The sequence below is a fragment of the Ambystoma mexicanum genome, chromosome 7p (assembly GCF_040938575.1).
Source record: "Ambystoma mexicanum isolate Mex_15411 chromosome 7p, UKY_AmexF1_1, whole genome shotgun sequence".
In the NCBI taxonomy this organism is placed as follows: Eukaryota; Metazoa; Chordata; class Amphibia; order Caudata; family Ambystomatidae; genus Ambystoma; species Ambystoma mexicanum.
Window position 1 is genome coordinate 3,390,706 of NC_090939.1, and position 27,962 is coordinate 3,418,667.

Consider the following 27,962-nt stretch of genomic DNA (forward strand, 5'->3'; position numbering starts at 1 on the left):
TGCTGCTTTCGCTGAGTGCTGCAGGGGCATGAGGTGGACTAGTGCAGCTTGAGCTGAGTCCTGCTGGGGCATAAGGTTGAGTAGTGCAGCTTTCACTGTGTGCTGCAAGGTCATGAGGTGGACTAGTGCAGCTTTCACTGAGTGCTGTGGGGTCATGAGGTGGACTAGTGCAGCTTTGCTGAGTGCTGTTGGGGCATGAGGTGGATCAGTGCCGCTTTCGCGTCACCCTTGTTGGAGCTGAACGCTGGTTACTGGGGTGTGCATGTTCATTCTGCGGAGGGCTGCATTAAAATGTGGCTTCTGATGGGCCCCATCCCATGGCCCGGGTACACAAGAAGCCACCATTCCACACATTATGCTGTCATTTGAAACCAGCCCATACCATTGAAATTACATCGCTACCCATTGCGTTTAATTAATAAGAAAATACAAAGCAGTCTTTGTCAGCAAGGGGCTGATGTGGAGGAAGCAGAGGGAGGTGAAGGTCGGAAGGGTTGCTGCAAATGCATATGTAACGCCTCCTTCTCCCCTGCCAACTAACTGTATAACAGAATGTATTGCTCTGTTATAGCCTCAGACTTGAAAGAGATGAAAGGCCCTTCCACCGTTCCTGTCTATGAGCCTGGAGTCTAAACATTGGAGGGCTGTGTGGAGCAGTGGAGATGGCAGGTCCCTGCGGGATACCTCAGAGCTTTTCCTGCTTCTGTGTGGAGCAGTGGTGGAGCAGTGGAGATGGCAGGTCCCTGCGGGATAACTCATCTTTTCCTGCTTCTGTGTGGAGCAGTGGTGGAGCAGTGGAGATGGCAGGTCCCTGCGGGATAACCCAGAGCTTTTCCTGCTTCTGTGTGGAGCAGTGGAGATGTAGGTCCCCGCGGGATAACTCAGAGCTTTTCCTGCTTCTGTGTGGAGCAGTGGAGATGCAGGTCCCTACGGGATAACTCAACTTTTCCTGCTTCTCTGTGGAGCAGTGGTGGAGCAGTGGAGATGGCAGGTCCCTGCGGGATAACCCAGAGCTTTTCCTGCTTCTGTGTGGAGCAGTGGTGGAGCAGTGAAGATGGCTGGTCCCTGCGGGATAACTCAGAGCTTTTTCTGCTTTTTTGTGGAGCAGTGGTGGAGCAGTGAAGATGGCTGGTCCCTGCGGGATAACTCAGCTTTTCCTGCTTCTCTGTGGAGCAGTGGTGGAGCAGTGGAGATGGCAGGTCCCTGCGGGATAACCCAGAGCTTTTCCTGCTTCTGTGTGGAGCAGTGGAGATGCAGGTCCCCGCGGGATAACTCAGAGCTTTTCCTGCTCCTGTGTGGAGCAGTGGTGGAGCAGTGAAGATGGCAGGTCCCTGCGGGATAACTCAGCTTTTCCTGCTTCTGTGTGGAGCAGTGGTGGAGCAGTGGAGATGGCAGGTCCGTGCAGGATAACACAGAGCTTTTCCTGCTTCTGTGTGGAGCAGTGGTGATGCAGGTCCCCGCAGGATAACTCAGAGCTTTTACGGCTTCTGTGTGGAGCAGTGGAGATGGCAAGTTCCTGCGGGATAACTCAGAGCTTTTCCTGCTTCTGTGTGGAGCAGTGGGGGAGCAGTGGAGATGGCAGGTCCCTGCGGGATAACTCAGAGCTTTTCCTGCTTCTGTGTGGAGCAGTGGTGGAGCAGTGGAGATGGCAGGTCCCTGCGGGATAACTCAGCTTTTCCTGCTTCTGTGTGGAGCAGTGGAGATGGCAGGTCCCTGCGGGATAACTCAGAGCTTTTCCTGCTTCTGTGTGGAGCAGTGGAGATGCAGGTTCCTGCAGGATAACTCAGAGCTTTTCCTGCTTCTGTGTGGAGCAGTGGTGGAGCAGTGGAGATAGCAGGTCCCTGCGGGATAACTCAGAGCTTTTCCTGCTTCTGTGTGGAGCAGTGGTGGAGCATGGCAGGTCCCTGCAGGATAACTCAGAGCTTTTCCTGCTTCTGTGTGGAGCACTGGAGATGGCAGGTCCTTGCGGGATAACTCAGATCTTTTCCTGCTTCTGTGTGGAGCACTGGAGATGGCAAGTCCCTCTGGGATAACTCAGAGCTTTTCCTGCTTCTGTGTGGAGCACTGGAGATGGCAGGTCCCTGCGGGATAACTCAGAGCTATTCCTGCTTCTGTGTGGAGCAGTGGAGATGGCAGGTCCCTGCGGGATAACTCAGAGCTTTTCCTGCTTCTGTGTGGAGCAGTGGAGATGAAAGGTCCCTGGGGGATAATTCAGAGCTTTTCCTGCTTCTGTGTAGAGCAGTGGATATGGCAGGTCCCTGCGGGATATCTCAGAGCCTTTCCTGCTTCTGTGTGGAGCAGTGGTGATGGCAGGTCGCTGCGGGATTACTCAGAGCTTTTCCTGCTTCTGTGTGGAGCAGTGGAGATGGCAAGTCCCTGCGGGACAACTCAGAGCTTTTCCTGCTTCTGTGTGGAGCAGTGGAGATGAAAGGTCCCTGGGGGATAACTCAGAGCTTTTCCTGCTTCTGTGTGGAGCAGTGGAGATGGCAGGTCCCTGTGGGATAACTCAGAGCTTTTCCTGCTTCTGTGTGGAGCAGTGGAGATGGCAGGTCGCTGCGGGATAACTCAGAGCTTTTCCTGCTTCTGTGTGGAGCAGTGGAGATGAAAGGTCCCTGGGGGATAACTCAGAGCTTTTCCTGCTTCTGTGTGGAGCAGTGGATATGGCAGGTCCCTGTGGGATAATTCAGAGCCTTTCCTGCTTCTGTGTGGAGCAGTGGAGATGGCAGGTCGCTGCGGGATTACTCAGAGCTTTTCCTGCTTCTGTGTGGAGCAGTGGAGATGGCAAGTCCCTGCGGGATAACTCAGAGCTTTTCCTGCTTCTGAGCAACACATCACATACTGTCAAATTCGACAGTAGCCGCGGCTCCTATTCAGAGCAATGTGAAGCTGCATGGCTGCTGTAAAGCGCTATGTATGAACCTCTCGCGCACACGAGTATGTGGCTGCGGTGCAGGAAAGATGTTCACTTCTGCTTTGCAGCCAGGTGGGCCTGCATGAGTGGTACACTTGCTTTAAGTGGGCCAGTACTCTGTGAGGGGTTGGGGGCAGGGGTGCCGAGTACAGGGGGCTCTGGGGCCCGGGCACCCCCGGGGCTGAGCCCCCAGGCCAAAGTGAAGTGATGCGGTATCGAAGGCCCTTTCCATCGATACTGCATCTCTCCGGCTGGGTAAAAGCGCGAAAATGTCCAATTAAGCCCTCCCCTCATACCTGCCTACATTTGAAAATCAAAATTCCTGAGATGTATGCCCCGCCCACAGCCACACAAGACTCCGCCCATTTGCACACAGCCCCGCCCACATGCCCCGCCCACCTGTCACAAAGGTAAACTCAGTTGTTGTAGCCTTCAGTTTGCTTACTATAGCACTGGAAATAATTCATTCAATGCTATAGTAAGCAAAATGAAGGTAGCGCCACAGCAGAAATAATACTGCTTTCAATACAATGATATGGATTGAAAGCACTATTATTACTGTGGTCGGGGGTCGCAAGCAGAGTGCACGAATATTTCGCGCCGTTTACGGGTCCCGCCCTCTTCTCTACCCGATTGGCTACCGGCGGCAGCCAATCAGATGGAGAATATGATGGAACCAAGAAAGAATCTCAAAATTCCTGAGATTCAAGGGACTTTTTCAGAGACCCGGAGAAATGCTTAAAATTCCAGAGTCACGGGAAAAATTCCAGAGGTTAAGCAGGTATTCCCCCCCTCTAGGACTCATATTGGTGTATGGTCCTGGAGGGGAGGGTTTAGGGGCTACCAGAAGCTTCTGTGTTTTGCTTCCGGTTCGCCGGTGATTAAGGCAGGAGCGGCAAGAGCAGCAGACACTATTCCAACCAGCGAATCAGAGAGCAGCACGTTCGTCGGAAAACATCAGGTAAGTTATTTTTTTTTCTTTTCTCATTAGTCATTTTCAAAATGCCTCACGCCTGTCTCGCCAGTCTGCTAGAATCTGTATTTTCGAAATAATTCACTTGGTTTTATTCGGCAGTGCAGAGTCTGCACCAGCGTTGGTCTTTTCCTCTGGCATGCCATCTGTTGGGACTGTGACTCTTATATCTTTTAAAAATGCATCACACCTCGTGGGGATTAGTGGCCTAGAATAGTGTGTGTGTGTGGGTGTGGGGGGCATGAAGTCACGCATTGTGTTGTTATGGGGTCACCTTGACCCAAGACCTATCAATCCCAAAGTAAAGTGGCACTTCCTACAAGCCCCCCTGCCAACCCGCCCCCACCCAAACAGAAGACACAACCAAGTGAAAGTGCAACCCACCAAGGGTTGCACAGAGCTAGCCTGGTCAGGTTCCCTGCAGCACCACCAGCACCACCAGAGAAACCAGCTGGCAAGGTCAAGGGTGGCAGGCCAGCAGCTCTAGGCAGGCTGGGCAAACTCCCTGCCATCCTGCCTCCCTGAGCCAAGCTAGTCCGCTGGATTTCCCACATTTATGACAGACATCCCCAGCGGAAGAGTGGTGGTAGACTCACCAGTGGTGATCCCAGCCCATGCCATGTGGAGGGAGAGAGTGTCAAACCGTATATTAAATTATGCCTCTTATTACAAACGATTTGTATGTATATTGGCCTACGCCAAGTTGCTTAAAATTGTAAGCGAATAACTCTCTACGGCAAGGTCTTGACCTTAGAAATTGATGTAAGCCGCCATCTTGAATCAAGCCTCCATTTTAGTTTAGAAACCACCATTTTGGGGTTTTATACAAAGTCACCCTGTAATCTAAAATGGCCACCTCGTGTGTCTTTGTTCTTCCCTTAACCTCTAGGGGAGTTAATGTCCAACCTGCCCTCAGGCTATATGTTAGGGTCATGTAGACCTTGTCCTTTGTTGACCTCGGGAGCAGGGGATTACTTGAACCAGCAATGTTAAACTACAAGTATACAAGAACAGTAATGCTATCCGAATATAATATGCAAAACATTTGTTTGGTCTGTATTAAAACAATATGTAAAGAGTGTAAATGTTAAATTAAAGAATAATGGAGTGTGTTAGTAAATGTATTGAAAAGTAAACCGCATGCACGAGATATGTAAATTAGGAAAGTGAACCCGGCGCGACCCTAGCCCAGTGTATGATTAACCTGTAAGAGGGCTGGACGTCATTTTACGAATTGTATAAATGCGTCGATGTCCAGCTAGGAAATTCTGTCACTGCTCACATTGAACCCTGCTGGTGGTCTCTGTGATGTATTGACGGCCAAATAGCTATTTGTGTACTTTGTTGAATACTGTTCAGTTTTGTAATAAAGATTCTGGGAATCTTTACAAGCCTGTGTCGGTGTATTTTCCTTTGCTTGGTGTAACAGCCGTAATATTGTATTTTTTCTGATTCCACAGATGGCGCCCGAATAGGGACCCTCAAGATTGACTTCGTCTCGTTGAAGGTTGGCTCGGCTATCGGACCGGGATCGGACGGTGCCAACAGAACCGGCCACTCTAAGACGAGAAGTGAATTCCTCGGCGAAACTGCACGATCCGATCCCTGGACGGTGAGCTGTAGCCCGAGACGACGTCTTGACGAGAGTCCATATATTTGAGGTGGGTAAATTTGCCGAAAATCACCAGACACTTGGGTCCTTTGCATTGTCCTTAGTAACCCGATCTGGCCTCCCAGTCCTTTGGTCAGGTGAATCGTGTCCCGATTCTTAATTTAACCCTGACAAACTTGAATTTGGAGCATTGTACTCGCGAGCGCAATTATTTAACCAGGTAACACCAGAACTTTGATATGCCTGGGAAATTGTCCATCTGCTTTAGGGCATTTTTCCGCAGCGACAGACAATCTTTGGAAGATAGCCGTCCTGCACCACAGGAGGGGTCGCCGGCATGTACTATGTACTGTAAGAAAGGCTTTGGTAGTATAGCATTTAATGACATTTGGCACAGACAAACCAGACATAATTCTAATCTCTGGTGGCCAACCAATGGTAGTTTTGAAATCCCTCATATAGAATATTTAGAGTCTGTATTAGTAAAGAAAAAGGCTAGACCTGCAGCATTTGACGCGTTGCACAGTTGGAAAACAGAAGCTTTTCAGCAACAAAGTGTCGAAAAGGCACGGTTATATGATCAAAATAAACAATTGGGGTCAGTTAGGAACACGGACAGGGCATTTCAATTAGGCATTCAGAAAATGTACCCTTCAAAAGATTTTCATACGTCAGATGAATTGATGAATAAACATTTGCATGAACTAAGGCCCGATGCTTCCGCGCCACCTCCATATGTCCCTGCTCCTGGCACTTTGCCCCTTCCTGTTGTAGTTCCCCCTCCTATAGTTCCTCCGGTCCTCCCTGTTGTTCTTCCTGTTGTTTTTCCAGCCACCGCCCCTTTGCCTGCCCCCTTCCCTTCACCTGTTGTTATTCAGAATGTGCCTACTCTTCCTCTTCCAAGTGATCCTGCATCGCTTGTAATAGACCAGGGAACAAGTCCAAGGGTTGTGACTCGTAATACTGTGTCCCCAGACAAAAGGAGTGAATTGACTGCTTGGGCTAAACATTGTATGGAGAAGGGTGAACAAGCTGATGTTTTTTCCACACTCGAAAATTTAAAAGATATGCCTGAGAAAAATGTTTTTATCGAAGGATTAGGGACTCATTTAAGTATAATGTGGAATAGACTAAATGATGTAGATTTCCCACAAGGGTTACGGGATTTAAACGCCTTAGCGTTGTCCAGAGATACTAAGGAGAAGATATATGAGCATGTCGAGAGGATTTTTGAGTATAGGAAGGAGTTGGAAGAGTTACAGAACGAGGAAGTAGATGGTGATAGTTTCGGTATTATGTACTTACAGAAACGGTTTTCTCCTCGTCGAGAATTAAAAGGTGAGGAAGCACGAATTTGTACAAAGGACGCGATAAAATGGATTTCGGATATGTCAATAACTCCAGATGAAGTATATGACACATATAGTCAGTATACGTTAGAAATGTAAAAGAAAGTGATACAGGTGATGGTAGAGCACCTGCAGAATTTGTGTGTAAGAAGAAAGATTTGTTGTCCCGCAGAATTGTTGAGTGTTTATAAGAGAGCTTTTTCGATTGATATTTCTTCGACTGCCTTAGCGCTTGACTTGGCTCTGTTGCTTAGTAAGCGTTCGGAGCTGCCTCCTTCTCAGTTGCCTATGAGAGAGGTCCCTCCGACATTTGTCCCGAAAGTTGAGATTGCGGCTGATGCTGCACGGGGTATATTAGCCGGAGAAATTCCTGCAGATTACGTTTCACAGTTTGTTCACGTCCCGTTTTCAAGACAGGAAGTGAACACCATAAAGCAATCTACTCCTGATATAAGAAAAAATCAGACCGGATTCTATAAAGAAATAGAGTCGGTCTTACAGTCGTCGGTATTCACTTTAAGTGATATTAACTTATTATTTCCCGTACTCCTGCCAGTTGATTTGTGGAAGAAGATTAGGACTATAGATGACATACCTGGGTTGGGAGATACATGGGATAACATGACTAGGCTAGACAGAGAAAGACCAGCTGGCGAACAACCAGCTCAAGTGATATTAACCTTGCCTGATAGAATTATTGTAAAATTGAAAACTATGGTTCCAGAAAAAAGAATCATATGGGACAAGCTTACGGCCTGTGTCCAAGGAAAGTCTGAGGGTGCTACCGATTTTTTCAATTGGTTCGAGCAGGTATTCTCGGATTTCAGTGGACAAGACTTGGGCACAGAGTCAGGGAAAAGGTTGTTTGTCGACAAATTTATACGTGGATTGCTACCTGACATCCAGTTACAGATTATGTCCTCTGAAAGCACTTGGCAGGTGAAGTCCCAATCAGAAGTATTGCATATGGCTCAGTATTATGAAAATCGTGTAAATACTGAAAAGAGAAACTTGAGAAAAAAAAGGGTGACTTGAAAACTAAAGTTTTATTGCAGCATATTATTAGAAACCCTAAAGGGGGTAATCAATTTAGAGGTCAGTACATTCCACAGGGAAGTGCGCCCTTGGCTCCGGTAACCATTAACCAGTGTGCCTATTGCCGGCAGGAAGGCCACTGGCGCGCACAATGTCCGACCTTATAGAAAAGGTCATTTGGGAACATGAGTAGACGATCCGGAGGTCGCCCAGGTGCCAGGGGCCCTGGGAGATCAGTTTACACCAGAAACACAGCAACCTCCTTCACAAGATAAGCAAGTTTCGAATATAGATAATAGAAACATTTTTGATCACCCTTTTGCTGCGTACCTCTCCGAAGAGCTTCCTTTTGATAATATTCTGTTCCGCTAGGATTGCCCGAAGCAGGATTTGGAACCTACGCCTATTCCCATTCATCAGAAAGGCCCCTACGTTGAGATGGCTGTGGGAAATAGGAAGCATCTATTTTTAGTAGATACGGGGGCACAGAAATGTTCCATTGATCATTCGCGGGTTCCAAATATTCCCCTGTCAGGGCAATCCAACGTTTCCGTAGGGTTTTCAGGCACACCTGTAGTATGTCCGGGCTCTTTGCCGGTACCGATAACACTGGGTCCCTTCACGGAACAGTGTCCATTTCTACTTACCACAAACTGTGGGGAGAACTTGCTGGGGCTAAATTTGTTGAAGGCATTACACGCAGTAATTCATTGTTCTCCGGATGGAATTCGGCTAACAATTTCACCTCAGCAATCATTCGCCTCTCAGTTTTTGACTCGACCTTTACCGCCAGAATTTAGTAATGTTCCAGAATGCTTATGGGCAATTGATGATAATGATGTGGGCATTCTCCAAAATGAACCTGTTAAAATTATTTTGAAAGATGGAGTAAAATTGCCTCGCATCCCGCAATATAAGATCTCAGTTGAAGGCGAACAGGCTTTGAAATGTATAGTTTCTGATTTTGTACATCGTGGGGTAATTGAGGAGATTACGGGTAGCATATGTAACAGCCCCATTTTGCCAGTATACAAAAAAGGTGATAATGCGATTCCCTTTCATTTTATAATTGATTTACGCGCTATTAACAAAATTGTGGCTCCTCAATTTCCTATTGTACCTGATGTTACAACGATATTAACCATGATTCCGGCTTTTGCCACTCATTTTAGAATTGTTGATCTTAAAAACGTGTTTTTCAGTATTCCCATACACAAGGATAGCAGGTATTTGTTTGCGTTTACCCTAGGTGGACGCTCGTTTACATTCACTCGTGCACCACAAGGGTACACTGAGAGTCCAAGTATTTATAGCAGGGCAGTGAAAGAGCAGCTTGATACCCTCGAGTTGCCTACTACTTGCACGTTACTGCAGTACGTAGATGACCTCCTCTTGGCTGCTGATTCTGAGAGTGCCTGTAAAGAAGGCACCGTGTTGCTGCTTTGTCATCTAGCAAAACATGGCCACAAAGCTTCACTTAAGAAATTCCAATATTGCTGCCAGGAGGTCGCCTATTTAGGCTATCTCCTGTCAAAGGAGGGAAGACGGTTGACACCTGAACGAATAAAGACCATTTCTGGTATGCCTGTCCCAAATACGCAAAGGTAAGTTAGAGCCTTGATAGGTATGGCTTCTTATTGTAGATTGTGGATTCCTAACTTTTCGTTAACGATTAAACAAATTCTGGCTTTGACAAAGAAGGGCATTTCTTTACCATTGCCATGGACCTTGGAACACCAGACAGCATTCGATTTGCTCAAATCCACGCTGTGCTCAGCGCCGGTTTTAGGAACTCCGAATTATGATAAGGCCTTTGTATTGTTTGTGCATGAACGTGATGGATGTGCTTTGGCCGTTTTAACGCAGGAACATGGAGGGAAGAATAGACAGTGCGGCTACTATTCCTCCACACTTGATCTTGTAGCATGCGCTTTGCAAGATGTTTGCGCGCTGTTGCTGCTGCTGCGTCTGTAAAACAGAGTGAGGGAATGGTCCTGGGTCATGCGTTAAGCCTAATGGTACCTCACTCTGTAGATATTCTATTGAATAGAGCTCAAACGCAACACCTCACTTCTGCACGATTGACAAGATATGAACTGATCTTGTTTGCCCACCACATTCAAATTCAGAGGTGTTGCGTGTTAAATCCGGCTGAACTTTTACCTGTCTCACAAAATACAGTTGATGATGACGATACGTCACACTATTGCCTTTATATGACAGAACAAGAGACTAAAGGCAGAATCGATTGGAAAGACACGCCTTTGAATAGCCCTCAAGGAGAGCTATTTTGTGATGGCTCTTGTTTTAAACTTCCAGACGGTACATCCACGGCTGCTTATGCTGTCACTACTTTAAGCACGGTTGTGGAGACTAAAAGAATTATGCATAACTATGCGCAGGCCGCAGAAATTATAGCGTTAACTCGAGCTTGTGAGCTTTCTGAAGGGCGTACAGTGAATATATATACTGACAGTCAGTATGCCTTTGGGGTGGCCCACAATTTCGGTAGACTTTGGAAAAAACGAGGTTTCTTGACCTCGCACGGAACGAAAATCCAGCACAGCACTTTAATAGTGCGATTGCTTTCAGCACTTCCACTCCGTGTTCAGTTAGCTATCATAAAATGTTCAGCACATCAAAAAAGTTACAGATGATGTAGGAAAAGGGAATGCCTTCGCCGATCAGATAGCTAAACAAACTGCCACTGATTTCAGTTCAGAAATGTACGCTGTAAAAGAAATTGTAAATGTTTGCACTTTGGGAGAAAGTATTGATGCCGTAAAAGATATTCAAGCAGATGCTACCATAGAGGAAACTAAGAGATGGATCGAGGGTGCAGGGAGATTGGATGATGATGGGTGTTGGGTAGACAATGTTGAAGGGAAATGGTTACTCCCTGACGCCTACATTACAATGATGGTTATTATGGCTCATGGTCCGACACATGTGTGTGCGCGGAAATTAACAAAAATGCTACACAGTGTATGGGCCAATGATAAGATTTTCAAAACTGCAGAGCGTTTTGTCCAGAACTGCATGGTTTGCTTACAGCACAATGTAGGAAAAGGTACCTCGACTCCTAGACGAAGTTTCGCTCCACCTTCTGTCCCGTTTGAGGTTATTCACTTTGATTTTATTGAAATGGAACGGTGTAACAATCTTAAATATGTATTGGTTGTTATTTGCGCCTTTAGTAAGTGGGTTGAGGCCTTCCCGGTTAGAGATGCAACGGCCATAACCACTGCAAAAAACTCTGTTGAAAGAGATTTTTCCTAGGTTCGGGCTGCCGAGCGTCATCTGGTCTGATAATGGGCCACAATTTATTGCCACTGTAATCCTGCAAATTTGCAAAGGATTACAGATTGACAAGCGGTTCCATTCAGCTAGACATGCCCAGAGTGCCGGGTTAGTGGAAAGGCACAACGGCATTATAAAGAACAAACTCGCTAAGACATGTGCTGGCACCAAGCTAAAATGGCCGGATGCCTTACCGATCGTGTTACTATCGATGAGAACGACCCCTCAAACTAAGACTGGGCTCTCTCCCTTTGAGGTTGTAATGGGGTAATATTTGGGGTATGCCAAAAAGTCGCTCACTACGGGATATAGAAAATGTGCTTCTTTCAGACTACTGTAACCAGTTGACTAAAAATCTGTTTTCAATTTATCACCAGGTACGAGAAGCATTACCTGTGCACTACGAGGGTCCCGGTCACAGTCTACGACCAGGGGACTGGATCCTCATGAAGGTTTTTGAGAGGTCGTCTTGCCTTGCACCTCGGTGGAGGGGTCCCTACCAAGTCCTGCTGGTCACTCAGACTGCCGTGCGGGCAGCGGGTCGTAAACACTGGATCCATGTGACGCACACTAAATGGATCCCACAGCCCGTGCGTAACGATACAGAAGACACATAATCCCTTCCCGCTGCTGTAACTAGCGTGCCTGAAACAGCAACAACCAACAAGAGAGAATCGGAGACCGTTTCAGAATCCACAGGGACGGACAAAACAGCCATCTTGTCTCCACACTCCCCAACAGTGGAACTTCCGGAACAATCCTTTCTTGATCCCATTTCCGTCCGTTCGCCACTTCCAAGAGGAAGTGACGACAATTTGTTCCCACCAGAAACTGCAAAATATAATTTGCGCCCAAGGAAGTAAATGTACAGCATGGTCTGACTGTGCGACTGAGAAAAATCATTTGAGGGCTTGCCTTTTTGGCCCTATTGTACGGAAAGATTCTGTTGGCTAAGGGTTGTGGGAAAGACATTAAGAAGACGCGCGACTGGAGTCACCAGCAAACAAACAATTGGTGTTTTTAGATTGAAGACTACGATGCCTGCACCCGCTACCACTCGTACTGAACATTTAGATAAAAATGTGACTAGCAGAGACAATGATCAAGTATGTAAGGGGACCCCCAAAGTGTATTGTTGCCTTCTCGTGCTAATTACTGGATTTGTAATGACTTTTGGGTTTGGCTTATGGTATCTGGAAGAAGCATATCCGTTAGAGGACTTTTCACCTATTGAAAATGTATCTGTGATTCCCACTCCTTCTGTGCAATTGCATACTTTGTCGCCTAGAGATTCTTTGCATAGACGGAATTATCAGAATAATACCCTTTTGTTAATAATGAATGCCACACATGCAATTTTTTAATAAGACCAATTGCTCGACCTGTACACATCTACCGCAACATGGGGATAAGGGGCTAGGTTGGTATATTTACCCTTTGCCTCTGACAACTGCCTGTTACGCTTCTTTTAGAGCACTATTTTTTGGTCGATGGAATGACAGCATCTCAGGGAACTTTGATGGTACAAATTTAAATAGTTTTGAAAAGAATGTTTTGATGCCCCTGGGATGCTTGCTTTTTGCAAATAGGAGTAAGCCAAACGTTGCTTCTGTTAGGCCCTCTGATAGATTGTCTTGTCCTTTTCAGTCTTTAATCTCTTTCAAAATGGCTCCTATAGGCAATAAGGATGCCACGCCTCCATCTTATTCTGTTAATCACAGCCCTGATTCAGTATCCATCTGCATACAGAGGAATGGAACACGGTCAATGGGTAATTTTAGAAAGTGCGCCAACGTTGTGAATTTGACTAGTGAAAACAGACCTCTGTACGTAGGCGAACCTGTCTATTTTACGTAGGCGAACCTGTCTATTTTGTTTGCGGTAATGCGGCATTTCCGTGGTTGCCCAGGGATTGGCAAGGAACCTGTTATTTAGGGATTCTATTACCTGGGGTATTTATTGCCAGTACTACAGAAATTTCAAAGACTTGTCCACGACGAGGTGTAAAAAGGGATACTCCAGGGCAAACTTTAGGAGAAATTATGAAATCTTTTGTACCATTTTTTGGGCAAATTACGACTTCAGAAGATATTAGGGGACTAGCGAGAGTATTGGAGAGAACCATCAATCGGACCACTGACATACTCTATAATATGACGTTAGAGCAGAGAGTGATAAGAATAGTGGCTCTTCAGAACCAGATGGCATTAAATGTCATCCTGGCAGAGCGAGGAGGAGTATGTAAATCTGTGGGGTCCGCTTGCTGCGTTTACATCCAGACTCCTCTCCAACGATCCTTAGGGCGATCTACAATCTACATGTTCTTAGTTCAGAAGTACATGTTCCTGAGGGAAATTGGGAACTTGGTACTTGGTTTTGGGACCTCCTACGGTCGTGGGGATGGAAGTTGTTCTCTGCCCTACTGATTATCTTGGGAAGTTTTCTGTTTCTTTGTTGTTGTATGCAGTGTCTCCCTGGTATATGCTCAGTATTAGGGGGATGTTGCGCGCAAGCAACAAGTGTATTAGGGAATAAAATATACGCCCCAAAGGAGCTCTCCAAAGAGTATGTGTTGAAAGAAACTCTGGTATCAGACCTAATGGCAATAGATATGTCCGACAATGATTCGAGGTGTATGGACGATGACGTATGGAGGTACTTGCAAGCAAATCAGAAGTAGTATTAGCACTTGGCATAGGCCAAAAGGAGGGTTTGTCAAACCGGATATTAAATTATGCCTCTTATTACAAACGATTTGTATGTATATTGGCCTACGCCAAGTTGCTTAAAATTGTACGCGAATAACTCTCTACGGCAAGGTCTTGACCTTAGAAATTGATGTAAGCCGCCATCTTGAATCAAGCCTCCATTTTAGGTTAGAAACCGCCATTTTGGGGTTTTATACAAAGTCACCCTGTAATCTAAAATGGCCCCCTTGTGTGTCCTTGTTCTTGCCTTAACCTCTCCAACCTCTGTAGGGTAGTTAATGTCCAACCTGCCCTCAGGCTATATGTTAGGGTCATGTAGACCTTGTCCTTTGTCCTTTGTTGACCTCGGGAGCAGGGGATTACTTGAATCAGCAATGTTAAACTACAAGTATACAAGAACAGTAATGCTATCCGAATATAATATGTGAAACATTTGTTTGGTCTGTATTAAAACAATATGTAAAGAGTGTAAATGTTAAATTAAAGAATCATGGAGTGTGTTAGTAAATGTATTGAAAAGTAAACCGCATGCATGAGATATGTAAATTAGGAAAGTAAACCTGGCGCGACCCTAGCCCAGTGTATGATTAACCTGTAAGAGGGCTGGACATCATTTTACAAATTGTATAAAAGCCTGTGTCGGTGTATTTTCCTTTGCTCGGTGAAACAGCCGTAATATTGTATTTCTTCTGATTCCACAAGAGGTATAGGGTGACCTCTGGGCTGGAAGTGGCAGCTTCTTGCACTGGGTTTAGATTAGACGAATCCAGGCCCAGCAGAAGCTGGGGCTTTGCCTCTAATTAAGCAGGAAGTCACGGCTCCCTTCTGCCAAGCTCTGCACCAAGGGGCCAATGTTTAGAGCAGTCAATATACAGGGATTCATGGCATGTTCATGCAAGACCTGGAACTATTGATGGGCAAGTCCCCTGAGCAACAGTTATTTATTTATTGTGCAAAGGTAGCAGGCGCCCCTCTCTCGACAGAACAAGGCCTGATAACCTGTTCAGTGGTTATTAACCACTTGAGAGTTTGCAGCCACTGCTTTTACTCACTATGCCTTTCACAGATGGGAAATATCCATTTGCATATCAGTCTTTGTCCTGCCTAGGGGCAGTCCAGCACCGAAATGCAATGGCAATTCCAACCTGAACAAGAGTACCACCAGCAACCCCACACACGTGTTTCATCCTTGTTGGGGATCATCAGTGAGGTGAAGCTGATGCATCTCTAAGCACAGTGAGAGGGAGACCACGTCTGGTTGCCCCAGGAGACCTAGGGTTACCAATCCCAGGTTCCTTGAAATTTAGTTTGCAAAGGTAGCGGGCGCCCCTCTCTCGACAGAACAAGGCCTGATAACCTGTTCAGTGGTTATTAACCACTTGAGAGTTCGCAGCCACTGCTTTTACTCACTATGCCTTCCACAGATGGGAAATATCCATTTGCATATCAGTCTTTGTCCTGCCCAGGGGCAGTCCAGCACCGAAATGCAATGGCAATTCCAACCTGAACAAGAGTACCACCAGCAACCCCACACACGTGTTTCACCCTTGTTGGGGATCATCAGTGAGGTGAAGCTGATGCCTCTCTAAGCACAGTGAGAGGGAGACCACGTCTGGTTGCCCCCAGGAGACCTAGGGTTACCAATCCCAGGTTCCTTGAAATTTAGTTTGCAAAGGTAGCGGGCGCCCCTCTCTCGACAGAACAAGGCCTGATAACCTGTTCAGTGGTTATTAACCACTTGAGAGTTTGCAGCCACTGCTTTTACTCACTATGCCTTTCACAGATGGGAAATATCCATTTACATATCAGTCTTTGTCCTGCCCAGGGGCAGTCCAGCACCGAAATGCAATGGCAATTCCAACCTGAACAAGAGTACCACCAGCAACCCCATACACGTGTTTCACCCTTGTTGGGGATCATCAGTGAGGTGAAGCTGATGCCTCTCTAAGCACAGTGAGAGGGAAACCACGTCTGGTTGCCCCCAGGAGACCTAGGGTTACCAATCCCAGGTTCCTTGAAATTTAGTTTGCAAAGGTAGCGGGCGCCCCTCTCTCGACAGAACAAGGCCTGATAACCTGTTCAGTGGTTATTAACCACTTGAGAGTTCGCAGCCACTGCTTTTACTCACTATGCCTTTCACAGATGGGAAACATCCATTTGCATATCAGTCTTTGTCCTGCCCAGGGGCAGTCCAGCACCGAAATGCAATGGCGATTCCAACCTGAACAAGAGTACCGCCAGCAACCCCATACACGTGTTTCACCCTTGTTGGGGAATCATCAGTGAGGTGAAGCTGATGCCTCTCTAAGCACAGTGAGAGGGAGACCACGTCTGGTTGCCCCCAGGAGACCTAGGGTTACCAATCCCAGGTTCCTTGAAATTTAGTTTGCCAAGGTAGCGGGCGCCCCTCTCTCGACAGAATAAGGCCTGATAACCTGTTCAGTGGTTATTAACCACTTGAGAGTTCGCAGCCACTGCTTCTACTCACTGTGCCTTTCACAGATGGGAAATATTCATTTGCATATCAGTCTTTGTCCTGCCCAGGGGCAGTCCAGAACCGAAATGCAATGGCAATTCCAACCTGAACAAGAGTACCACCTGCAACCCCATACGCGTGTTTCACCCTTGTTGGGGATCATCAGTGAGGTGAAGCTGATGCCTCTCTAAGCACAGTGAGAGGGAGACCACGTCTGGTTGCCCCCAGGAGACCTAGGGTTACCAATCCCAGGTTCCTTGAAATTTAGTTTGCAAAGGTAGCGGGCGCCCCTCTCTCGAAAGAAAATACTTGATAACCTGTTCAGTGGTTATTAACCACTTGAGAGTTCGCAGCCACTGCTTTTACTCACTATGCCTTTCACAGATGGGAAATATCCTTGTGGGCGGGACAAAGACTGATATGCAAATGGATATTTCCCATCTGTGAAGGTACAGTGAGCAAAAAGCAATGGCTGCGAACTCTCAATGTGGTTAATAACCACTGAACAGGTTATCATGCCTTGTTCTTTCCAGAGAGGGGCGCCTGCTACCTTTTTTGTATTTTTGAAAGGAACTTGGGGTTGGTCGCCCTAGGTTACCTGGGGGCAACCAGACTTGGACTCCCTGCTCACTGTGATCAGAGAGGCACAGCTTCACCTCTCTGATGAGGCCCAACAAGGCTGAAACACATGTATGGGGTTGCTGATGGTACTCTTGTTCAGAAAGGAATTGCCATTGCATTTCGGTGCTGGACTGCCCTTGTGGGCGGGACAAAGACTGATATGCAAATGGATATTTCCCATCTGTGAAAGGCACAGTGAGCAAAAAGCAATGGCTGCGAACTCTCAATGTGGTTAATAACCACTGAACAGGTTATCATGCCTTGTTCTTTCCAGAGTTTATGTATTGATTGTGCATTTGTAAGGCACTTCAACATCAATAATGTGTGTTTCAAAGCACCCACAGGGCAAAGGGGAGGGAACATGGGAGCAAAGGCATAGAACAGATTTATGAGCAGTAAGGGGAGGTCCTACCAGGCCTTGGTACATTCAGAATGTGCAAGTGTAGGGATAGAGAGCAGGGAGAGGGAAGGGGGAAGTGCTAGGAATTCCACAGAGGGCAGTGCCAGGGGGTGAGTTGAGTGCAGCAGTAAGTGCCTGGCAGAGATCACTTGGTACAGAGTGCTCACCTGCCAGTAATAAGTGCAGGCCAATGAGAACACAAACCAGTGGGTGCCCGAAAGCAAGTGCTCGGATGGGGCGGAAGGCTCAGGGCGAATGGGCGGAAAGGCCGGGACCCAGAAGGGCACATAATGTCCCAAGCCACCAATCCCAGCGCTGTGGGCTATTAGCACAGGAGCATGAGGGGGAGGAGGAGGTGAACAGGAAAGTCTTTTGGAGCTTACGGAATTTGAGGAGATCTGGCTCAAGGCAGAGAGGAAGGGGGGGCTGTTCCAGAGGAGGGAGCCAGCCGAGGAGAGAGATCTGCACCCGCTCGCTGCTTAGAGAAGTGCCTGTTACACAGAGAGTTACAGCAGGAGGAACGTAAGGATCTGAAAGGAAAGTATTTAGTGAGTGCAAGTTCTAGATAGATTGGACCTCAGCCCGGACAGCCTGATGGATGATGCAGAGGGATTTGAATTTGATCCTTGCAGCAACCGGGAGCCAGTGGAGAGATTTTAGGGCTGGAAAGATGTGGCCCCTGGGTTTTAGGCCAAGAATAAGTCTTGCAGCCCTATTCTGGACAAGCTGGATGGGGCGAAGAGAGGAAGAGGATAGATTAAGGAAGAGGCTGTTGCAATAGTCAAGCCTATAGAGAACCAGAGCTCTAGAAACATTCATCTTCTGAAGAAAAGTGAGGAAAGGAAGGATACCTCTGAGGAGGTGGAGTTCAAAGTGGGCCTCCCTGGCAAAGTCAAAGATAAGAGGCAGGAACGAGAGAGGAGTCTAAGATGACTCCAAGGTTTCTGGTTTCAGATGCAGGAGGAGGGGTGGGGCCCAAACAGGGTGGACAGAGTGAAGTGAAGAAAGAGGGAGTGTGAGTCCCAATAGGAAGGATCTCAGTCTTGCTGCCATTGAGGCAGAGATCGTTGGAAGCACACCAGGACTGTATGGCAGGTACACAGTCAGGAATGGTAGAGGAAGTGGGGCGAGCCTCAGAGGGAAGTTTGAAGAACAGTTGGTTGTCATCTGCATAACACTGGAAGTGAGGGGATAAGGTGGTGATAAGGTGTGCGAGCGGAGCAAGATAGACGTTAAAGAGCCAGGGTGAGAGGTTGGAGCCATGGGGGACACCACAGGTGGAGAATGGATGTAGGAGAGGAGAAAGAGCCCAGGATAACCTGGGAGGGATGGTCAGTGAGGAAGGAGGTCAGCCAGTCCAGTGCCCACTCCGAGATACCAAGGGTATCATGGGGCCGTTTTATGAGGATGGAGTGGTTGACTGTATCAAATGCAGAGGAAATATTGAGTAGAATGAGGACAGAGGGAGATTTAGTGACAAAGGATGTCAGCAGTTCTTCACAGGTGTTCAGAAAATCAGTTTCCGTACCTCTGGATGCTCAGAGTCCAGATTAATGGTCATTCAGGCAACCAACAAGCTCAGTGTGCTGGCCAATAGGCGGAGAACCAGCTTCTACAGATGTTTCCCAAGGAAGGGAGTGATAGAGATAGGATGGTAGTTAGACAGACATGAGGGGTCGACAAAAAGGCTTTTTCAGGAGGTGCACACAAGAGAGTGCTTGAGGGAAGAGGGGAAGACCCAGTAGCAAGAGAGTGGTTGTATAAATCAGTAAGCACAGGTTTCAGGTTTCATTTAAAGCAATGTACAGTTTCACTACTCATTTGCTTAGTCCCCTACCTTTTCTTAAGTTTCACTCTCCTGTTCAGGCATATGACGTAAGCAGACGGATCTGTGTTTATACTAGCCTACCCCTTCAGGGGCTAATGGCTAAGCTAATGCATTTTCTTATGGGACTTCAGTCCTACCAGAACAGACAGGGCTTATCAGTGCCCTGCCGTATTTTCAATCTAAAAGCATTGTATGTCCTTCTATATAGTGAAGTACTGGCTTTGATTGAGGATGACACCCAGGCCAGATCTTCAGGGCAGCAGGGAAAAGAAGGCTGGGGTAAGTTTAATTCCTGAAGAAACTGAACTTTCATGCATCCAGCCACAAATTGCCTTTTAAACTCACATTTTATCTTTAAATAAATTTTTAGAAGGCACACAGTTTCAGCCTATATATATATATAAGTGTCACTACTAAGTAGTCCCTTGTATACAGCCGTTCTGTTAGATAAGAACATCACATTTACACTTTTAATGGTTTTGGTGAACATTTTATTTATTTTACACATGAAATGAACTCTGTTTCACTGCAGCTGCTGAACACAATTCTGATATCCCATTGAGGGTTCTGTGGACTGCAGTTTCATATGTGGGGTGCAGCCATGCATGGATTTACAATTACATGATTTCCACGTGTCTTTCCTTTCTGAAAAGTATTGTGCGCATTTTAGCATTTTCACATTTTTAGGCCCACTGTCTTTCCCTTTGACTTGGCTACACTAGGCCTTATGTCCATCATCATTTCTGCGCTGCCCTTTCATTTTGGGGAGCCCTCATAACTGACTCTGGCTTCTTCATTCATGGCATCCAAGGCTTTTTTACCCAACAATCTTTGATTTATGGTCTTCAGATTCAACTGTTTAGGCTTGGGATTCCCAAGGAGGGTAATCATTCACCCTGGGTGGGGGGATTGTCATTTAAGAGAAACGTTATGAAGATCTGGCATCAAACCCTTGGGAGCGGCTGGGAGTGTTGGTGGGACTGGCTGACGGCAACTGTAACGAGTCATTGGAGCTTTTGATTGATGAAGTCATGATGGCGGTAAGCCTTTCAGTTGCTAACAGTCCCCTTCTGCTTCCTGGTTTCCTCCTGCCTATAGAAATGTTAGCAGGTGGTTTGGGCTTGGGGGAACGGTTATGATGAGACCTAAAATTCCTCATTTAAAGAAGCTGAGTAAAGTTACCATCATAATGTCTGGGCTGCAAACAAGAGCACTGGCCCCAGGTTATTTCTGGGGGGCGAGATCATGCTCGTGGTTGGAATTCAGTCTGACTATTTCCTCTTTGCCTGCAAGCCATTGTAGAGTAACCCCTAAATGCGCACACCAGAAAAAATACAACCCACTAGGGAAAAAGGCCCAACACACCTCTTTCAAGGTTTAATCTAAAAAAAATGCAAGTACGCGCCAGCAAAGACCTCAATTACCATGGAGCACTCTGACAAAAACAGCATGAGCAACAGCGTTTAAGGATACACAGCATCACAACTGACATGCATTGCATAGGTTACAAATCCAGGTGGCTGGTTGGTGTGACCCTATACACATACAGCCTGCTCCATATAGGATGCCAGACGATTGGTCCCAACATCTTCTGTCCGTCTTCTTCCACGTGGGGATTTTCTTCTGCCGTCATCCAGTACAAAAACAGTAATTGGCAATTTTTTACACTGACCATAATTCCACAACTCTACAGAGCACCTGGTACCAAGGACATGAGCGAGCCGGCTACTTTTGAGGTCATGATAACTTCTTCGAAACTATGTGTTCCCCCGCTCGATTGCCAGACACGTTGGCGCCTCCACATCTTTCCCACCCGCGGCATAAATCTGTTACCTTCTCCCCTTGCACCTTGCAGCACAAATCATATGGACTACAAGTGTGGGCAGGACGTCTCTGTCCTCTGATCTTTCTGATCAATTAATCATGTCACAGTTTTATGACCAGAGTTCTTGGCCTGGTCAGTGTACTCAAATATTTGTGTCTGGGATTTGGGGGTCTCGGGCCGCTATAACTTACAGATCTGAACAATGAAGGCCTAGTGTGAAAACATAAAAATAATATGAGGCCGGGAAGCCCAGAAAGAAACACACCAACACAGGTTACAAAGAACATACAAGTGCTTTATTTAAAAGCTACAAAAGTTACCAAAGTCAATTGACAAACGGATAGCTATTTGGCTCTCAGAGTAACGTAACAAACTTCAACGAAGGTTCGATGCATTAGTGAGAGAGCCCGTACATTGGAATACTTGGGTCTTTTATACTATTTGTCCAGCCCTTGGCCAACCCTCTCGCGGGTTAACCATTCTAGGAGTCGGGCCTATGGGTTCCTTGCCAGGTCAATCCTATAATATATGCATTTTGATTAGTTTCGCTGATATAGTTGTACATTTACACATAGGTCAACAGTAGGACAAGGTCTCAGTTTGCGACCCCGACAAGCGGCCTGCAGGCATATTAATTATTCGTGTGTACGGAGGTCACAACGGCCAGAATTTTACTCAGAATGTCATTCGGCCTCCATTTTGATGTTCAGGGTGACTTCCATATAACAAGAGAACCTAAAATGGCGGCTTAATCCAAGATTGCGACTTACATTACTTTCTCTAAGGTCAAGACCTTGCCATGGAGTTTGTTTGCATATGATGTTTAGACAACTTGGCGTAGGCCAATACACATACAATTGTTGCGATAGGAGGCATAACATTGTTTCAATTCCGACAAACCCTCCTTTTGGCCTATGCCAAGTGCTAATATCATTTCTAATATCTTTGTAAATAACTCCATGGTTTGTCATCCATACATCCTGAATCATTATCTGTAATGTCTATAGCCATTAGGTCGTTCATCAGAACTTCTTGTAACACAAACTCTTTAGATGCTGTATCTGGGGCATACATTTTGTGCCCTACTGTGCTCACTGCTTGAGCACAACATCCCCCTAGCATTGCACATACACTAGGTAGACATTGGAAACAGCAACAAAGGAACAGCAGGATTCCCAAAATAACCAGAATAACAGAAAGCACCTTCCAACCCCAGGATCGTAGAGAATCCCAGAACCAGGCGCTAATATTCCAATCTCCCACAGGAACATGCACTTCAGAACTAAGGATGTGCAAGTTCTGTATTGCTTTGAAAATTGTCGGTGAGGAATCTGGTACGAAAACACAACAAGCGGACCCCACTAATTTGCATACTCCACCACGTTCTGCCAGAATGACATCTAATGCCATCCGATTTTGGAGTGCTACTAATCTTATTGCTTTTTGTTCTAGTGTCATATTGTAGAGTATATCCGTGGTCCGGTTGATGGTTCTCTCCAGTACCCTTGCTAGTCCCCTAATATTTTCAGAATTTTCTATCTGTCCCCAAAATGGCACAACTGATTTTGCTATATCTCCCAATACTTGGCCAGGGGTATCTCCGTTCTCGTCCCGCCGTGGGCGAGCCTTAGAAACCTCCAAAGTACTAGCTATGAATACCCCAGGTAACAGGATTTCTAAATAACAGGTACCCTGCCAATCCTTGGGCAACCAGGGAAATGCTGAACTACCACAAACAAAATAGACAGGCCCCCCTAGATACAGAGGCCTGTTCTCTCCGGTCAAATTTACAATGTTCACACAACCTTCAAAATCTCCCATTGACCGAGTGCCATTTCTTTGTACACAGAAGGGGACTGAATCAGGGCTATGATTAATAGAGTAGGAAGGAGGCACGGCGTCCTTATTGCCTATCGGAACCATTTTAAAGGAAATTAGAGTTTGAAAAGGAAGAGATAGTTTATCAGATGGCCTAATAAAAGCAACATTAGGTTTACTTCTATTTGCAAAAAGCGAGCATCCCAGGGGAGTCAATTCACGTTTTTCAAAATCATTTAAATGAGTTCCATCAAAGTTCCCTGAGAGGCTATCATTCCAACGGCCAAAGAATAGTGCTCTAAGAGAGGCATAGCAAGCAGACGTTAAAGGTAAAGGGTGAATATACCATCCTAGCCCCTTGTTCCCATGTTGCGGTAAATGGGTACAAATCCAGCAATTACTCTTATTAAAAATGGCATGCGTCGAATTCATTATTATCATTACAGTGTTATTATGGTACTTTCGTCTATGCTGGGAGTCTCTAGGTGACAGAGTGTGAAGGTGTACAGAGGGAGTCAAAGCAGTAGGTAAAATTTCAATTGGCAGTAAAGGTTTTAGAGGGTAAATTTCTTCGAAGTACCAAAGTCCCACAGCAGTAACTATACAAATTCCAATTACTATTATCACAACACAGCAATACATTTTCGGGGCCCAGGCACATTGTTCGTTGTCCGAGTTGGTCACCCCCTTATTTACAAGTCCAATGTGAACAGCAGCGGTGGAGGTGGCAGGCATCGTAGTTTCTCAATCGACGACCCCAATTTTCGTTGCTGGCGACACTACGGTCGCGCGACTTCTTAGTCATTCCCCAACCCTAGCCATCAGAATCCCTTTTTTCAACAAAAACTTCCTTTTACAAGAGAAAAAACTCTCAATGACTTTTTCTTTCCAAATGCACAGGCAAAACCCGTGCCGTAGTTCTATTTTCTTCGTCGAAGGTCGTACCTGGTGGTACCCAATGCTGTTTGATCCGGAAATAAGGTAACGTCACTTCCTGAGGGAAGCAACTTATCGGAGGCGACGGAAGTCGCAGAACTTGAAACAGTGTTTTCCGGAAGTGACTTTTTCAAAGAGTGCGGAGACGAAATGGACTGTTCCCCAAGCTCCACGGGCTCAGAGAACTTCTCTGACGCACTCACAGCACTGTTTGCTACTCCAGGATCAGAGATTGTAGCATCAGCGAGGGGTTCTGCTTCTTCTGTAACGTGTGGCGTCGGGTGAGGAAGTTTCTTGACATGCGTCGCGTGGATCCAATGCTTCTTTCCAGCCACCCGCACTGCTGTTTGGGTGACCAACAGTACCTGGTGGGGTCCCCGCCAGCGAGGCGCGAGACAGGAAGACCTTTCGTAGGCCTTCACTAGGACCCAACTTCAGGCTGAATATCGTGTCCTGGGCCCGTAAACCGTACAGGTAAAGCTGATTGGACCTGATGATAAATGAGATACAGATTTTTAGTCAACTGGTTACAGTAGTCTACAAGCAATACATTTTCTACCTCCCTCAATGCTTTAGGCTTTGGAAGACCCCAAATGTTAGCAGGTCTCCCCATCACTACCTCAAATGGAGAGAGCCCAGTCTTAGTTTGAGGTGTGGTACGCATGGCTAACAATACAATAGGTAAGGCATCTGGCCATTTCAATTTGGTGCCGGCACATGCTTTTGCAAGCTTATTCTTTAAGATACCGTTATGTCTCTCTACCAACCCAGCACTTTGAGGATGTCTAGCCGAGTGAAATCACTTTTCAATGTGTGACGCTGTGCATATCTGCAAAATTACTGCTGCAACAAAATGGGGACCATTGTCCGACCAAATTACCCTTGGAAGCCCAAATCGTGGAAAGAATTCTTTTACCATAGTCTTTGCAGTGGTCATGGCAGTAGCATCCTTAACGGGGAAAGCCTCAACCCATTTACTAAAAGCACAAATAATCACAAGAACATATTTTAGATTGTTACACCGTTCCATCTCAATAAAATCAAAGTGGATGACCTCGAAGGGAACAGAAGGGGGCCCAAAGCTACCCCTTGGAGTTACTGTCCCCTTCCCCACATTGTGCTGTAAACAAATCATACAATTCTGAACATGTCGCTGTGCAGTCTTCAAAATGTTATCATTCACCCAGACTTGTTCTAGCATTTTCGTGATCTGTTGAGCACACACATGCATAGGACCGTGTGCCATCTTAACCATTGCCAGCACATATGAATCAGGGAGCAACCATTTTCCTTCAGATGTATCTACCCAACACCCATCGTCATCCAGTTTCCCCATCCCTTCGGCCCACCTTTTAGATTCTTCTATTGTAGCATCAGTTTGAATATCTCGCACAGACCCGATACCCTCATCTATTACATAGGCATCTTTTGTTTCCCTTAGAGCATACATGTCTGCGCTAAGGTCTGTAGCCGTTTGCCTGGCTATCTGGTCAGCAAAAGCGTTCCCTTTTCCCACATCATCTATGACCTTACAATGTGCTGCACATTTCATGATCGCTAACTGCCTAGGGAGTAAGAGTGCCGAGAGCAATTGCACTATCAGGGGACCATGCTGAATCTTGGTCCCATGTGAGGTTAGGAACCCTCTTTCCGACCAGAGCCTCCCAAAGTTGTGAGCCACTCCAAAGGCGTACTGGCTATCAGTATATATGTTTACTGTATGCCCTTCGGAGAGTTCACAAGCTCGGGTCAACGCTATAATCTCTGCGGCCTGCGCGGAGTTATGCGGAATTCTCTTAGTTTCAACAATCGGACTCAACGTAGTAACTGCATAGGCAGCTGTAGATGTACCATCTGGGAGTTTGAAGCAGGAGCCATCACAAAACAGCTCCCCTTCTGCATTGTCCAAAGGAGTATCTATAAGATCTATCCTGCCCTTCGTTTCCTGTTCAGTGGTATACAGGCAGTCATGCAATTCTTCGTCACCGCAAACAGTATTTTGCGGGAAAGGTAGAAGTTCAGACGGATTAAGAACACAACACCTCTTAATTTGAATGTGAGGGGCAAACAGAATTAATTCATACCTTGTCAGCCGGGCAGAGGTGAGGTGTTGCGTTTGAGTCTTATTCAATAGGACATCTACAGAGTGAGGTACCATCAAAATTAAATCATGGCCTAGGACCATTCCCTTACTCTGTTTTACAGAGGCGGCAGCAGCAGCGACAGCTCGCAAACATCTTGGCAAAGCGCATGCGACAGGATCAAGGGCGGAGGAGTAGTAGCCGCACGGCCTATTCTTCCCTCCGTGTTCCTGTGTTAACACAGCCAAAGCACATCCATCACATTCATGCACAAACAACACAAAGGCCTTGTCATAATTTGGACTACCCAGACCTGGTGCAGAGCATAACGCGGTTTTGAGAAGCTCAAATGATCGTTGATGTTCTGATTTCCATGGCAGCGGCAAAGAAATGCCCTTCTTCGTCAAAGCCAACATCGGTTTTATCACTAGTGAAAAGTTCGGGATCCACAACCTACAGTAAGAAGCCATACCTATTAAGGCTCTGACTTCCTTCTGTGTATTTGGAACAGACATGCCAGAAATGTGTTTTATTCTTTCAGGTGTCAATCTTCTCCCCTCCTTTGACAGGAGGTAGCCTAAATAGGCGACCTCCTGACAACAATATTGACATTTTTTGAGTGAAGCTTTATGACCATTTTTAGCCAGATGAACAAGCAACAGTACAGTGCCTTCTTTACAAGCACTTTCAGAATCTGCGGCCAAAAGCAAGTCATCGACATACTGGAGCAGTGTACAAGTAGGCGGCAATTCAAGGGTGTCAAGCTGCTCTTTCAAAGCTCTACTATAAATGCTTGGACTTTCAGTATACCCTTGAGGTGCACGAGTAAATGTGAATGAACGTCCCCCCAAGGTGAACGCGAACAAATATCTACTCTCCTTGTGTATCGGAATACTAAAGAAAGCATTCTTTAGATCCACAACATTAAAGTGCGTAGCTGTAGCAGGGATCATTGTTAGTATCGTTGTTACATCAGGCACAATTGGAAATTGTGGGGCGACAACTTTGTTAATAGCACGAAGATCAATTATGAAACGGTATTGGATTGCATTGTCGCCTTTCTTGTATACAGGCAAAATCGGGTAGTTACATAAACTACCTGCAATCTCTTCAATCACCCCTCGATGCACAAAATCGGAGACAATGCACTTCAAAGCACGCTCGCCCTCAACTGATATTTTATATTGCGGAATGCGTGGTAGTTTAACTCCATGCTTCAAAACTATTTTAAAGGGCTCAATCTGTAGCACCCCGACATCATTGTCGTCAACCGCCCATAAACATTCTGGAACAACACTAAACTCAGGAGGCAATGGTCGAATCAAAAACTGAGAATTGGGAAGTTGCTGTGGTGAAACCGTCAGTCGTACTCCATCAGAGGAACAATGAATTACTGCATTTAGTTTCTTCAACAAATTTAACCCCAGCAAATTCTCTCCACAGTTCGAAGTCAGGAGGAAGGGACAATGGTCCGTGAAGGGACCCAAAGAAACAGAAACCGGCGAAGAAACCGGGCAAGCAATTGGTATACCAGAAAACCCTACAGAAACATTTGTTTGCCCTGACAGTGGAATGTTTGGAACCCAGGAATGATCAATGGAGCACTTCTGTGCTCCAGTGTCTATCAAAAACTGATGTTTCCTATTCCCCACTAACAATTCAATGTAGGGACCTTTCTGATTAACGGGAATAGGTGAAGTTTCCAAACCCTGCTTCAGGCAGTCCTAACGAAATAAAATATCATCGGAAGGAAGCTCTTCAGAAAGGTAGGCAGCAGAAGGGTGATCAAATATGTTTCTTGTGTCCACACTTGAACTCTGATTTTCCCGTGTAAAAGGTTGCTGAGGATCTTGTGAAAACTGACCTCTATCAGGGCCCCCCGCTCCAGGGCGACCTCTAGGTCATCTACCCATACTCCCAAACGCATTGTTTGACCTTTGTCGAAGGACGGGGCACTGTGCTCGCCAATGACCTTCCTGGCGGCAATAAGCACATTGATTAATATTCACAGGACCCAAAGGAGCGTTTCCTTTTGGGACATACTGACCTCTGATCTGTGAAGTACCTCCTCTGGGATTTCTAACAATTT